We start from the raw sequence: 5,985 nt of genomic DNA, 5'->3' as shown, positions 1-5,985 counted from the left end.
TTTTCGCTTTTCCACACGTTCAAGTTCAAACATTATTTTTAGATTTCTTACGAGCTCAAACCAAACTTGAGCTTTTAACTTTTCTTGACAAGTCAAACTTAAATATGTACTACTCTACAAAACTCAGTTAGTTTATAGCCTAACACTTGAGAAAACAAATGAGAGCAAAACTTTACGCCAGCTTGGACTAGTCACTACTGGCTTTTTGCCCCAGCGCAAAATGGCACACAAATTAGCACAATGGACTACCAGCGCAAGATATCTTGGACTAGCTACTATTTTCTTTTTGCCTTAGCGCAAGATAGCACATAGCGCAGGATAGCACACAAATGAGCTCAAATGTACTACCAGCACAAGATAGTACACAAACGAGTGGAGCCCAATGGACTTGAAATAAATGAAAGGTTAGGATCACATTGTTTAAAAAGGTACTTTTTTTTTTTTTTTTGAGAAACGTGTTAAAAAGATACTTGAGAATCTTTTGGTCGTTGTTTGTTTAACTCAGCAAAGTTAACTGCGGTTAAACAAACTACGTCCAAATGATTCTTTTTTTTTTTTTAATTTATGCGGCACATCTCACTCGGCTGAGTTAACTCTAACTTTGCTGAATTAAACAAACAACGACCAAATGATTTTTTTTTTTAATTTATGCGGCACATCTCACTCGGCTGAGTTAACTCAGTATCTAGAGTTAACTGTGGTTAAACGAACTATGTCCAAATGCTATAAATGTATCTTTCTCATGCATCACTCGGTTCCTCTGCTTCATTCCTTCTCCTGCTCTTCACACGGTTTACAGGTTTTGCACAAGGCAGCACAACGTCCCTCGCTCTTCCTAATTCCTATACTTGACAATTCTAGGCAATCGTCTCCTCCTATGGCAAGGTAACACTAGCTAGCTAAAGTTATATGTGTGTGAATTCCTTATCCTATAATATTGACACAATTTCTTTTCGCAACAGCTTGCATTTGAGCGTTAAAGATGTTACGGAAATCGTGACCCTCCTGATTCTAATTCTTAAACTCATTGCTGAACTCCGCGAGTGTATAAGATATTTCAGAAGAGGTGGTTGGCAGCAAGACGGCGGTAACGGCACTACCAACAACAAAATGGGTACTGAATCTTACAACTCTATTGTAGCCTCTGATGAAGCTTCTACATCTGCTAGAAATGGAGCATATAGTACTCTTTCTTACTATTTCTTAGAATTCCATGCTGTTTCTTTTTTCCCTTCTATGGCTAAGTAGTAAGTTCAAGAAGGTGGCATCGCGAGGAGAGGTGTTTTTTTGACAGGGAGACAAGTTTTTCTTGGGGCCGTTATACTATCCTTGTAGATGTAGTACTATGGGCCCAATAATGGGCTTTGTTCCTGATCTTCTCAGTCGGCCCTTTCTAATGCACTGTGTTTCCTTAATAGGGTACATCAGGGATGTGTATTTTCTGGTTTGTGTTGTGTTCGTTATGTTGATTAAAATTTAATCTCATTCATCCCTATCCAAAAAAAGAAAAAGAAAATTGAGATGTGAGATTGGTGGATCTACTTCTTGTTTTGTAAATTTCTCAAAAAAAAAAAAAAAAATCACTTCTTGTTTTGTAATGTTTTTGTTTTTAGCTGCGTGTGGCTTAATTCCTAATAAAAGTAATGCTTTTATCATTTATGCATGCCAATATATATTATTGGATTATTGTGCTAGTGTATGCCCAGTCCATTTGAATTGATCTAAATTGGCAAAGTTCTATTAAGGATTGGTTTTTTTTTTTTTAATTATTAATTTTTATTTTGCAAAAGATTTTGGTTTTTCTTTTTGTAAAGTGGACCCCAAAAGAATATTTTTGAAGGGCTAAGATTTATGTAAGATTGTAAGGTAGTTGCTGGATTTTGTCATCTTTTTAAGCCTGAATTAAATTTGGGTTAGGATTGGGTCAAAGAGGGGAGGTAATTTAGGGCTTGTGCAAACTTGACTAAGTAGTGCATTTTAGTCCTGGTTGTTGAGTACTATGGGCCCAAAACTAGGCTTTGTTCCTGATCTTCTCAACCGGATTGTTTGTTATGCTGTGTCCTTTCTGATGGCTTCATTTAGTGTATTGTCAATTGTGTAGCTTGTATTGTGGTTTTCTTGTTACGTTAGAATAAAATTTATTCTCATTCATCCCAAAGAGTTTCATAATTTGAGATATGCACGTTCTCTTCATTTCAAATTTGGATAGACTAACTTGATTTTAGCATAACTTGAGATTAGCATGAAATTTGGGGTGAATTGAGTTAACACATAGAGCTTACAACCTAAAGAAGATCATAATTTTTGGAAATTTTTAGTTATTTTAAATTTAAAGCCAAAGTGATGAGGAAATCAATTATGTTAGGCCAAATTTGTTGGGTCCCTTAGTGTTTGGTTTTAGGCTTAAAAACTTTCAAGTACAACCAACATTGTTAAAAAAAGTAATTAATCCAAATCTGCAAGAACTTTATTTTGAGAGCCATGATGTGTTTCATTACTGATATTTGAAGGTTTAGGCTATAAATTTATGAAGGTCATGATGTAGATCGCTTAGGAATTTGCTTTGGTTCCATTTAATTATCCAAAAACATTCTTTTATTGGTTGGTCAGTTGTAAACAACAAACTCTTGAAATTCTCTTGAAAGTAGAGATCATATCTCTTCTTTGTGTGAGAAGACTTGATTCCCCGCCGGGGGAGAGAGGGCGGGGGTGGGGACCTAGAAAGTTAAAAGGGAAGGGGCTTAGAGTAATAAGCTGCAAACTTGCTTAGTGATCAACGGTCTACCACATTTAGTTGCAAAGGAATGCCATAGTTCATGTAGACAAAATTTGGACTAAAGAGTAGATCAAGAGAAGTATCGATCATTAAGGATGTCAAAGTAAGGGTGGGGTTTCAAACCAAGTTCTTTCAAATGCTACTATCTATTGTAATCGGGGGATTGTTCGAAATGGTATTTTAATTTGATTCTAGAGCTCTTGTGCTACCATGTGTTTGTCAATGTTATTGTGCTGTCTATCTGTATAGATGTGTTGTTTAGTTGTTAGTGCAATTTTCCTTTGCTACTTGCTTTGGCTTGTTTTGGTATTGTAGTTAGATTTGTAATTTGGTCGCCGTAGCATGGAGGTTCCCTATGTTGATGTCTTCCCTTCTCTGGTTTAGGAGTTTTCATTATATACTATTTTTTTTTAATAAATGTAAGCTGGATTACTAACAAAATAAATAAATCACTTAGGAAATATGAATATCAGTTAACCTAATTTTGGGAAAACTGGGTCATACTCCATTTGGACAACAAGGTGATGGATTTGGTTGAATTTTGATAGTCTTAATATCAAATTTTGGTACTGCCATAGATATTGGCATGTTTATTTTCATTGAGTCATCTAATCCTATATTAGGTTCTACTTTATATTGTTTGGGGCTTTCAACATAAAAATTGTTTGTTGATTTGAAGTAAAGTGGACTTTAGATAATGATTCCTCTCAAGATATTATATTATATATGTATAATTGGAAAGAATATTTGCTAAATAGTGAATCTTTTACGTAAAAGTTTTTTCCATACATAGGTATCTATTTTATCGTAGATATATATATTATGATATTGTTAAAGGAAAAAAAAAAACATTTTCTAATAATCATCTAGACTAGGGGTGCAAATGGGCGGGCTGAGTCATAAATGGGTTGGATATGTAATTACCCATTTATCCATTTATGGCCCGTTTATATATAAATTAATTATCCATTACCAGCCTAACCCATTTAATTAGTAACCCACCCATTTAACTCATTTAATTTTAATATTGCCACTAACGCATTAGCGCAGGTGTTGAAATACTTTTCAAACTCATTTAAACTTTCCTTTCTATCCTAACTTTCTTGGAATCCAAACAAAGCGTAAAATTTTAATAAAAAGAAGAAAACATGAAGACATGTGAGCTCGCCTGAAACAAAAAGAAAGGGATTTGAGCTCGCCGTCGCTATACCCTCCGCCTTCTCATCCACCACTTTCCTCCTCTTCTTCACGGAAATTTTTGCCGGAAACACCGAATCGTCGCCGCCACCAGAGATCTCCATGACAGAGCTCAAAACGCTGGGTTTCGCGACCTTCTTCTTCTTCTTCTTCTTCTTCTTCTTCTCCTCACTCCGATCTTCGAGCTCAACTCTCTTTAGACCAGTGGCACACGACAACGATGTTTGGGTGATGGAGAGAGAGTTGTTGCACTTGGTTGTTCCAATCGGAGCCATAGATTTTGTGGATGATGCAATCGAATAGTCCCTATTGAGCTAAGGGTTTGGTGGGGTCGATTTCGATGAGATCGATGCCGCATTGTTTGGCTTGATTGATTAAAGATTTTGGATGAAGCATTGCCCATCCTTGGGGGAAAGAGCGTAGCCTATGTGGTACATTGGAGAAGACATTTTTTTACTTAATTTGTGTTTGGGGGGAGAGAAAGTAAGAGAGGGAAAATTTAATTCATAAGAGTTGATTTAGAGCTCAATTTCAGTGTTTTTGAGAATGAACGGCAGAAATTGATTTGAGTTTTGATTTGGATATCTGTGACAGAAAGTTGTTATTGCGGAGAACGAACGAGATGCTGTTTGGGTAAGTAGTAGTAGTGTTTGTTACGAGTTTTTTTGGATGATGAGAAAATGTAGGAAATGGGGAAGAGTAGGTGGTAAAGTGTGATTGATCTTAGAAGGGTTTAATGGTTTCTGTGGGGTTATTTAAATTTAAATTTTAGATGGGTTTAGTGGTTATTAGTGGATTTATTCATTTAAACTCATCTAATTAAATAACCAAATGGGTAAAAACCCATTTAACCCAAATATTTAAATGTGTTGGGTTAAGACTTATCCAAATAAGGTGGGTGATGGGTGGGTTCATAGATATGGATAAAAATTGACGTCCCTAGGCTAGACTATAATCTTTGACAACACAATGCTAAGATTTGATCTTTGGAAAAAATATTGTTTATTGCGGTGTGGTGCTTTGTTGTTGTTATTGTTTGCTCTTCAAAACCATTGTTATTATTTGCTCTTCTGAGTTATTGTTATTGTAAGGGCACGTTTTGCAGCCCAAGTCCAAAATGTAAGGGATGTTAGCCTAATAAGCTCATTACAATAAATTTGTAGAGAGTGGGTCAAAGAACTAGGCCTTAATGAATTTGACAACGGCTAGTATGGATTCAGAAGATGATCAAGCAAGAACAAGGAACATAAAACTGAATGAATTTACTATCCGAGGAGTTAAATCTTCACACAAATCAATTAAATTGATCACAAATATAACTTTGATTGCTACAGTATTCTTTATCTTTCCTTCTGATCCCCCTCTCATGGAAGGTCTCTTACATTATATAGATCCCCTTGGACCATCTTGATCCTACACTTGTTGATCATTTGAGTCCTTACTTGAGTGTATGTCCTATCAGACACTCTTTTTGGCTTTCTTTGAGTTATGGTAGCCAAGACAGTATTGTTCAAGGGTCTTCTCCACATAAATGCGGTCAGAAAAGTAGCAACTTTCCCTTAGATATTTTTAGGCTTCCTTCATTCTCGTATGTTCATAAGGCACGTCCCTATCATTGGAGTTTCTTGGAGGGTCACTCTAATTGCTGGAATACATACTTGAGCTGCATTCATCATATCCGAGGAGGAGTTCCTCCTTGGACCACCTTCCATTCATTCCTTACTTATGAGACTCTAAACTGGAATCCCTTATAACTATGTATTCCTCCTTGGACCATTCACGTTCTCGGCCAAGGCCCAAGGCCCAATATATGATTTGGGCCCTTAACTCTACAGTTATATTTTACCTCATTGAGGTTATTGTGCCATGAGATTCACCTACTGACTATTAAGTATGTCTTCGATGGTTAATTTATTATACACTACTTATTGCTTATTGTTATTGGCAAATTGTTTGTGAAAAACAACTTTACTACTGGGTAAATCTTTTAAGAGAGCATTTGTTTATTTAAC

This window comes from Quercus suber, unplaced genomic scaffold (assembly GCF_002906115.3).
Source record: "Quercus suber isolate HL8 unplaced genomic scaffold, Cork oak 2.0 scaffold_712, whole genome shotgun sequence".
Lineage (NCBI taxonomy): Eukaryota > Viridiplantae > Streptophyta > Magnoliopsida > Fagales > Fagaceae > Quercus > Quercus suber.
The sequence above is the reverse complement of the archived record's forward strand: the minus strand, read 5'-3'. Positions refer to the sequence as shown.